The sequence below is a fragment of the Maniola jurtina genome, chromosome Z (genome assembly GCF_905333055.1).
Source record: "Maniola jurtina chromosome Z, ilManJurt1.1, whole genome shotgun sequence".
Taxonomy (NCBI): domain Eukaryota; kingdom Metazoa; phylum Arthropoda; class Insecta; order Lepidoptera; family Nymphalidae; genus Maniola; species Maniola jurtina.
The window spans coordinates 6,373,520-6,383,559 of record NC_060058.1 but is presented as its reverse complement, the minus strand read 5'-3'; the positions used below and the strand labels follow the sequence as shown (position 1 = coordinate 6,383,559).

At 59.5% G+C, this 10,040-nt stretch overlaps 1 long non-coding RNA gene across 2 annotated transcripts; it reads left to right on the top strand.

Moving 5' to 3' along the window:
- Positions 1 to 1,305: 1,305 nt before the first annotated feature.
- Positions 1,306 to 8,877, top strand: LOC123880676. 2 transcript variants are annotated; one of them, XR_006799311.1, is made up of 3 exons: positions 1,306 to 1,342; positions 7,108 to 7,193; positions 8,745 to 8,877. It is a non-coding gene; the product is annotated as an uncharacterized LOC123880676 (long non-coding RNA). The 2 variants fall into 2 exon arrangements; XR_006799310.1 differs by lacking the exon at positions 1,306 to 1,342 and adding an exon at positions 5,102 to 5,148.
- The last annotated feature ends 1,163 nt before the right edge of the window (positions 8,878 to 10,040 follow it).

Sequence of the window (10,040 nt, the reverse complement as noted above, 5' to 3'; positions counted from 1 at the left end):
GGAGTCGCCGGTGGCGGGCGGCGCGGGGGAGAGCGAGGGCAGCGAGCTCGGCGACAGCGGGGCCAGTGCCGCGCACGAGTCCGACAGCGAGCCCGCGCCCGCGCACCAGCAGATCGAGGTCATCAGCCTATGTACGTATCAGCGGCACCGAGCGTATGTACACTTGTGACGCAGGAGTCGCCGGTGGCGGGCGGCGCGGGGGAGAGCGAGGGCAGCGAGCTCGGCGACAGCGGGGCCAGTGCCGCGCACGAGTCCGACAGCGAGCCCGCGCCCGCGCACCAGCAGATCGAGGTCATCAGCCTATGTACGTATCAGCGGCACCGAGCGTATGTACACTTGTGACGCAGGAGTCGCCGGTGGCGGGCGGCGCGGGGGAGAGCGAGGGCAGCGAGCTCGGCGACAGCGGGGCCAGTGCCGCGCACGAGTCCGACAGCGAGCCCGCGCCCGCGCACCAGCAGATCGAGGTCATCAGCCTATGTACGTATCAGCGGCACCGAGCGTATGTACACTTGTGACGCAGGAGTCGCCGGTGGCGGGCGGCGCGGGGGAGAGCGAGGGCAGCGAGCTCGGCGACAGCGGGGCCAGTGCCGCGCACGAGTCCGACAGCGAGCCCGCGCCCGCGCACCAGCAGATCGAGGTCATCAGCCTATGTACGTATCAGCGGCACCGAGCGTATGTACACTTGTGACGCAGGAGTCGCCGGTGGCGGGCGGCGCGGGGGAGAGCGAGGGCAGCGAGCTCGGCGACAGCGGGGCCAGTGCCGCGCACGAGTCCGACAGCGAGCCCGCGCCCGCGCACCAGCAGATCGAGGTCATCAGCCTATGTACGTATCAGCGGCACCGAGCGTATGTACACTTGTGACGCAGGAGTCGCCGGTGGCGGGCGGCGCGGGGGAGAGCGAGGGCAGCGAGCTCGGCGACAGCGGGGCCAGTGCCGCGCACGAGTCCGACAGCGAGCCCGCGCCCGCGCACCAGCAGATCGAGGTCATCAGCCTATGTACGTATCAGCGGCACCGAGCGTATGTACACTTGTGACGCAGGAGTCGCCGGTGGCGGGCGGCGCGGGGGAGAGCGAGGGCAGCGAGCTCGGCGACAGCGGGGCCAGTGCCGCGCACGAGTCCGACAGCGAGCCCGCGCCCGCGCACCAGCAGATCGAGGTCATCAGCCTATGTACGTATCAGCGGCACCGAGCGTATGTACACTTGTGACGCAGGAGTCGCCGGTGGCGGGCGGCGCGGGGGAGAGCGAGGGCAGCGAGCTCGGCGACAGCGGGGCCAGTGCCGCGCACGAGTCCGACAGCGAGCCCGCGCCCGCGCACCAGCAGATCGAGGTCATCAGCCTGTGTACGTATCAGCGGCACCGAGCGTATGTACACTTGTGACGCAGGAGTCGCCGGTGGCGGGCGGCGCGGGGGAGAGCGAGGGCAGCGAGCTCGGCGACAGCGGGGCCAGTGCCGCGCACGAGTCCGACAGCGAGCCCGCGCCCGCGCACCAGCAGATCGAGGTCATCAGCCTGTGTACGTATCAGCGGCACCGAGCGTATGTACACTTGTGACGCAGGAGTCGCCGGTGGCGGGCGGCGCGGGGGAGAGCGAGGGCAGCGAGCTCGGCGACAGCGGGGCCAGTGCCGCGCACGAGTCCGACAGCGAGCCCGCGCCCGCGCACCAGCAGATCGAGGTCATCAGCCTGTGTACGTATCAGCGGCACCGAGCGTATGTACACTTGTGACGCAGGAGTCGCCGGTGGCGGGCGGCGCGGGGGAGAGCGAGGGCAGCGAGCTCGGCGACAGCGGGGCCAGTGCCGCGCACGAGTCCGACAGCGAGCCCGCGCCCGCGCACCAGCAGATCGAGGTCATCAGCCTGTGTACGTATCAGCGGCACCGAGCGTATGTACACTTGTGACGCAGGAGTCGCCGGTGGCGGGCGGCGCGGGGGAGAGCGAGGGCAGCGAGCTCGGCGACAGCGGGGCCAGTGCCGCGCACGAGTCCGACAGCGAGCCCGCGCCCGCGCACCAGCAGATCGAGGTCATCAGCCTGTGTACGTATCAGCGGCACCGAGCGTATGTACACTTGTGACGCAGGAGTCGCCGGTGGCGGGCGGCGCGGGGGAGAGCGAGGGCAGCGAGCTCGGCGACAGCGGGGCCAGTGCCGCGCACGAGTCCGACAGCGAGCCCGCGCCCGCGCACCAGCAGATCGAGGTCATCAGCCTGTGTACGTATCAGCGGCACCGAGCGTATGTACACTTGTGACGCAGGAGTCGCCGGTGGCGGGCGGCGCGGGGGAGAGCGAGGGCAGCGAGCTCGGCGACAGCGGGGCCAGTGCCGCGCACGAGTCCGACAGCGAGCCCGCGCCCGCGCACCAGCAGATCGAGGTCATCAGCCTATGTACGTATCAGCGGCACCGAGCGTATGTACACTTGTGACGCAGGAGTCGCCGGTGGCGGGCGGCGCGGGGGAGAGCGAGGGCAGCGAGCTCGGCGACAGCGGGGCCAGTGCCGCGCACGAGTCCGACAGCGAGCCCGCGCCCGCGCACCAGCAGATCGAGGTCATCAGCCTATGTACGTATCAGCGGCACCGAGCGTATGTACACTTGTGACGCAGGAGTCGCCGGTGGCGGGCGGCGCGGGGGAGAGCGAGGGCAGCGAGCTCGGCGACAGCGGGGCCAGTGCCGCGCACGAGTCCGACAGCGAGCCCGCGCCCGCGCACCAGCAGATCGAGGTCATCAGCCTATGTACGTATCAGCGGCACCGAGCGTATGTACACTTGTGACGCAGGAGTCGCCGGTGGCGGGCGGCGCGGGGGAGAGCGAGGGCAGCGAGCTCGGCGACAGCGGGGCCAGTGCCGCGCACGAGTCCGACAGCGAGCCCGCGCCCGCGCACCAGCAGATCGAGGTCATCAGCCTATGTACGTATCAGCGGCACCGAGCGTATGTACACTTGTGACGCAGGAGTCGCCGGTGGCGGGCGGCGCGGGGGAGAGCGAGGGCAGCGAGCTCGGCGACAGCGGGGCCAGTGCCGCGCACGAGTCCGACAGCGAGCCCGCGCCCGCGCACCAGCAGATCGAGGTCATCAGCCTATGTACGTATCAGCGGCACCGAGCGTATGTACACTTGTGACGCAGGAGTCGCCGGTGGCGGGCGGCGCGGGGGAGAGCGAGGGCAGCGAGCTCGGCGACAGCGGGGCCAGTGCCGCGCACGAGTCCGACAGCGAGCCCGCGCCCGCGCACCAGCAGATCGAGGTCATCAGCCTATGTACGTATCAGCGGCACCGAGCGTATGTACACTTGTGACGCAGGAGTCGCCGGTGGCGGGCGGCGCGGGGGAGAGCGATGGCAGCGAGCTCGGCGACAGCGGGGCCAGTGCCGCGCACGAGTCCGACAGCGAGCCCGCGCCCGCGCACCAGCAGATCGAGGTCATCAGCCTGTGTACGTATCAGCGGCACCGAGCGTATGTACACTTGTGACGCAGGAGTCGCCGGTGGCGGGCGGCGCGGGGGAGAGCGAGGGCAGCGAGCTCGGCGACAGCGGGGCCAGTGCCGCGCACGAGTCCGACAGCGAGCCCGCGCCCGCGCACCAGCAGATCGAGGTCATCAGCCTGTGTACGTATCAGCGGCACCGAGCGTATGTACACTTGTGACGCAGGAGTCGCCGGTGGCGGGCGGCGCGGGGGAGAGCGAGGGCAGCGAGCTCGGCGACAGCGGGGCCAGTGCCGCGCACGAGTCCGACAGCGAGCCCGCGCCCGCGCACCAGCAGATCGAGGTCATCAGCCTGTGTACGTATCAGCGGCACCGAGCGTATGTACACTTGTGACGCAGGAGTCGCCGGTGGCGGGCGGCGCGGGGGAGAGCGAGGGCAGCGAGCTCGGCGACAGCGGGGCCAGTGCCGCGCACGAGTCCGACAGCGAGCCCGCGCCCGCGCACCAGCAGATCGAGGTCATCAGCCTGTGTACGTATCAGCGGCACCGAGCGTATGTACACTTGTGACGCAGGAGTCGCCGGTGGCGGGCGGCGCGGGGGAGAGCGAGGGCAGCGAGCTCGGCGACAGCGGGGCCAGTGCCGCGCACGAGTCCGACAGCGAGCCCGCGCCCGCGCACCAGCAGATCGAGGTCATCAGCCTGTGTACGTATCAGCGGCACCGAGCGTATGTACACTTGTGACGCAGGAGTCGCCGGTGGCGGGCGGCGCGGGGGAGAGCGAGGGCAGCGAGCTCGGCGACAGCGGGGCCAGTGCCGCGCACGAGTCCGACAGCGAGCCCGCGCCCGCGCACCAGCAGATCGAGGTCATCAGCCTATGTACGTATCAGCGGCACCGAGCGTATGTACACTTGTGACGCAGGAGTCGCCGGTGGCGGGCGGCGCGGGGGAGAGCGAGGGCAGCGAGCTCGGCGACAGCGGGGCCAGTGCCGCGCACGAGTCCGACAGCGAGCCCGCGCCCGCGCACCAGCAGATCGAGGTCATCAGCCTGTGTACGTATCAGCGGCACCGAGCGTATGTACACTTGTGACGCAGGAGTCGCCGGTGGCGGGCGGCGCGGGGGAGAGCGAGGGCAGCGAGCTCGGCGACAGCGGGGCCAGTGCCGCGCACGAGTCCGACAGCGAGCCCGCGCCCGCGCACCAGCAGATCGAGGTCATCAGCCTGTGTACGTATCAGCGGCACCGAGCGTATGTACACTTGTGACGCAGGAGTCGCCGGTGGCGGGCGGCGCGGGGGAGAGCGAGGGCAGCGAGCTCGGCGACAGCGGGGCCAGTGCCGCGCACGAGTCCGACAGCGAGCCCGCGCCCGCGCACCAGCAGATCGAGGTCATCAGCCTGTGTACGTATCAGCGGCACCGAGCGTATGTACACTTGTGACGCAGGAGTCGCCGGTGGCGGGCGGCGCGGGGGAGAGCGAGGGCAGCGAGCTCGGCGACAGCGGGGCCAGTGCCGCGCACGAGTCCGACAGCGAGCCCGCGCCCGCGCACCAGCAGATCGAGGTCATCAGCCTGTGTACGTATCAGCGGCACCGAGCGTATGTACACTTGTGACGCAGGAGTCGCCGGTGGCGGGCGGCGCGGGGGAGAGCGAGGGCAGCGAGCTCGGCGACAGCGGGGCCAGTGCCGCGCACGAGTCCGACAGCGAGCCCGCGCCCGCGCACCAGCAGATCGAGGTCATCAGCCTATGTACGTATCAGCGGCACCGAGCGTATGTACACTTGTGACGCAGGAGTCGCCGGTGGCGGGCGGCGCGGGGGAGAGCGAGGGCAGCGAGCTCGGCGACAGCGGGGCCAGTGCCGCGCACGAGTCCGACAGCGAGCCCGCGCCCGCGCACCAGCAGATCGAGGTCATCAGCCTGTGTACGTATCAGCGGCACCGAGCGTATGTACACTTGTGACGCAGGAGTCGCCGGTGGCGGGCGGCGCGGGGGAGAGCGAGGGCAGCGAGCTCGGCGACAGCGGGGCCAGTGCCGCGCACGAGTCCGACAGCGAGCCCGCGCCCGCGCACCAGCAGATCGAGGTCATCAGCCTATGTACGTATCAGCGGCACCGAGCGTATGTACACTTGTGACGCAGGAGTCGCCGGTGGCGGGCGGCGCGGGGGAGAGCGAGGGCAGCGAGCTCGGCGACAGCGGGGCCAGTGCCGCGCACGAGTCCGACAGCGAGCCCGCGCCCGCGCACCAGCAGATCGAGGTCATCAGCCTATGTACGTATCAGCGGCACCGAGCGTATGTACACTTGTGACGCAGGAGTCGCCGGTGGCGGGCGGCGCGGGGGAGAGCGAGGGCAGCGAGCTCGGCGACAGCGGGGCCAGTGCCGCGCACGAGTCCGACAGCGAGCCCGCGCCCGCGCACCAGCAGATCGAGGTCATCAGCCTATGTACGTATCAGCGGCACCGAGCGTATGTACACTTGTGACGCAGGAGTCGCCGGTGGCGGGCGGCGCGGGGGAGAGCGAGGGCAGCGAGCTCGGCGACAGCGGGGCCAGTGCCGCGCACGAGTCCGACAGCGAGCCCGCGCCCGCGCACCAGCAGATCGAGGTCATCAGCCTATGTACGTATCAGCGGCACCGAGCGTATGTACACTTGTGACGCAGGAGTCGCCGGTGGCGGGCGGCGCGGGGGAGAGCGAGGGCAGCGAGCTCGGCGACAGCGGGGCCAGTGCCGCGCACGAGTCCGACAGCGAGCCCGCGCCCGCGCACCAGCAGATCGAGGTCATCAGCCTATGTACGTATCAGCGGCACCGAGCGTATGTACACTTGTGACGCAGGAGTCGCCGGTGGCGGGCGGCGCGGGGGAGAGCGAGGGCAGCGAGCTCGGCGACAGCGGGGCCAGTGCCGCGCACGAGTCCGACAGCGAGCCCGCGCCCGCGCACCAGCAGATCGAGGTCATCAGCCTATGTACGTATCAGCGGCACCGAGCGTATGTACACTTGTGACGCAGGAGTCGCCGGTGGCGGGCGGCGCGGGGGAGAGCGAGGGCAGCGAGCTCGGCGACAGCGGGGCCAGTGCCGCGCACGAGTCCGACAGCGAGCCCGCGCCCGCGCACCAGCAGATCGAGGTCATCAGCCTATGTACGTATCAGCGGCACCGAGCGTATGTACACTTGTGACGCAGGAGTCGCCGGTGGCGGGCGGCGCGGGGGAGAGCGAGGGCAGCGAGCTCGGCGACAGCGGGGCCAGTGCCGCGCACGAGTCCGACAGCGAGCCCGCGCCCGCGCACCAGCAGATCGAGGTCATCAGCCTATGTACGTATCAGCGGCACCGAGCGTATGTACACTTGTGACGCAGGAGTCGCCGCGGCATCAACAGTTCAAAGTTCAAACCAATGATCAATCCTTTACTACCCTCTAGCAACGTCTGTCTGTGCTAGTCGGAATTACACGGACCGAAGCGATTCGCTCCCTAGTTTGGAATATACACTGCTAGAATATGCAATGCCCTTTTTCGATTTCCCCGCTAACTATAATATTGGTACCTTCAAACCAAGTCACACTTCGTTTTAAGTGTCACAGGCACCGTCTTAGCCGGCACATAATCCCATACAAGTTTTGTTCCTTTCGCGGTTGTGTAACGGCGCGCAAATTTTCATTTTTTTATTATTTCTGTTGATTTATCGGAATAATTTTAAATTGTATTTATTTTGACAGCCAGCAGCACATTATCTCTCGGCGGCAGCGGTGCAGATGACTAAAGCTTAAACTCGCACCCATTATGTTCCTAGGCGGAATGGAGGGTGAGTCTTCTCTTTTAAAATAATTTTTTGTTTATGAGCAAACAAGTCAATCTAAAACTGGGTCTCCTGTACCAAAAATCGAATAAAACAAACTTGTAAAATATGTTTAACATAATAAGGCATCTTTTACGACATAAACAATAAGTAATGTTAGGATTCGATTAATAGTTGAAATAGCCTAGTGGTTAGGACGTCCGCCTCCTAATCGGAGATCGGGGGTTCGGTCGCAGGCACGCACATCTAATTTTTACAAGTTATGTGCGTTTTAAATAATTAAATATCACTTGCTTTAAAGGTGAAGGAAAACATCGTGAGGAAACCTGCATGTCAGAGTTCTCAAAGATGTGTGAAGTTTGCCAATCCGCTCTTGGCCGGCGTAGTAGTACGGCAGTCAGTAGTACGTCTGTTACTGACTAGTTAGTAGTAGTACAAACATACCTAAGAACCATCTCGATTAAACAGACTTCCTATCCACATCCTATCCCTTATCCTATCCCTTAACAACCTCTCGCACTACCAAGGGTCACCAGTAGAGATCTCTAATAGAGATAAGTGCTTCCCTGTCCTCTTTTTCTATCCTAATCTATCTAATCCTATCCTCTCTAATCCCCCTAAAGACTATCTTTGGCTATCCCTTTCCGCAGGTAGAATTACGAAAGGGGTAACAATAAATTATAAGCTGTCAGTTTAGAGATTTCGGACAGCAAAATCAGCCACAATATAGCTAATTCTGCTGTACACAATCTCTAAACTGACAAATCTAATCTCGAAATTTAGTGCCTTTTCACTGGGAGCATTATGAATGGGATAGCATTAATGACCTAATATTTTAGTTTAGAAATTGTGTAGAACAGAATTAGCAACAATGGTACTGATTCTAAACAAAACTAAAATTTAAAGTATTCGCACCTTCTTTCTATCAATGTAATAAGAAAAGGACAGACAAACTAATTTAGAACTGTCAAACCTCGTAACTTTAGCTGCCAGTCGCTAGCGTGCATTAAAATTTAGAGTCTTTAAATTTTAAATTCTTGTTCCGTCCGTTTTTAACAATATCAAAAAGAAAAAGATGCAGATACTCTAAATAAAATTTAAAGAAAAAACATGAGAATCGACGCCACTGATTCTGATAACTAAGTTTTAGAGTATTCGCATCTTTTTCTGACCAATGTATTAAGGAAAGGACTGGCAAACTTAAATTAATTTAAAACTATCAAACCTCGTGACTTTAGGCGCTACTCTTGACCATACTGTTTAAATTTTAGAGTAGCATTAGTCTTTATTTTAAAATATATTCTCCATCCTTTTTTAGCAATATCAAAAAGAAAAAGATGCAGCTATACTTAAAATTTAGTTTAGAGAAAAACATCAAAATCGACGCCAAAATCGCTGATTTTTCCTAAACTGCAATGATGCGTCTAAATAATATTGCTATCTTTGTCATTATACTCCCAACAGAAAAGGATAGCATTAGACTTAGTCCTGTCAATGTAGTTTAGCTTAAAGAGATGCACAAGAGTCATCCTCAATATGACATTAATGTTGTTACAGATAGCGAGAACGGACCGCGTGGGCGAGGCATGCGGGGGCCGGGGACGCCCCTCGCGCCGCTCACACAAGTTGTATACGCGATTCTAAGATTATCTAATCTTAAATTTATTATATGAATTAAATTTAATTATTAAAATAAATAAAAATTCAATAATTAAAATAAATTATATTGATTAAGTAAATTAAATTGATTTAAAAAAAAATAGTTTTATTGCTCAGAAAACATAAGCACTTCTTGTCATTTCACCATGTTTATTGGCAAGGATAGCCTTAAGGCTATCCTTGCCAATAAACATGGTGAACCCAACTGGTCACAAAATGGTGAACAACGATCCCCCGTCGATTTCCTACGTATGATATTATTGTTCTTATCTCTATCTGCCCTGGTTCGTGCATTCTCGGTTCCTAGATCGGTGCATTTGTGATAACCAAATTTCAAATTGCTGTGATTGGCTGAATTTACCATGTTCTTGCTGCGACAGTGAGTTTGAGCCTTCGGATGTCTTTGATAGCCGATTGTCATTTAGATCAAAGTTATCTTGGGGGGTTGCAATTTCCTAAAAATAAAAATGCAGTGTTCGTAGTATGTTAAATTTTATTTGTCCCATTCAAAACCTGTCCCCTTCAAGGCACTTTCCCCCTAGTCTGGGAACGTATCTATATTTAAGTTTGATTGGTTAGTAATCAAATAAAAAAATTTCAAAAGAAAAGTATCACCGACTTCAAAAACCACAACACTAAAAAGTAAAAAATAACTTTTGTTTAGCTACACGTGTAATGTACCTAGGTATGAAGTCAGGCGAGCTCCACTCTTGGATTTCTAATTTTGTTTTAATATGCTTGGTTTTATTTTTCTTTTGAAATTTTTTTGTTTCACAATTTTTAGTGGCCCCGCTGTACTATAATATGCTATGCCCAGTTAAAACCCTACTTTTTACTAAGCTATTACACTGATCGCGAGCAATTTGCTCTTATCCATTGAGGAGTTCTGTTCTCTATCTCCGAAGATATTCATCAGATGTTCACCAAATTTATATGGAACCACCTGCACAGTATACTCTTTCAAACAAAAAAAAATTCCAAATCGGTTCAGGGGTCTTTGAGTAATCGGTGAACATCCATAAAAAAAAAAAAGATTCCGACGAATTGAGAACCTCCTCCTTTTTTGGAAGGCGGTTAATGGGAGCGCACTACGAATACATCCCTCTCAATTCAAACGAATAATCATAGCACTCAATAGCCTGTTTGAGTCCGCTATTGCATGAAAGCAGACCTTCCCTTTCTAAAACAAATTAT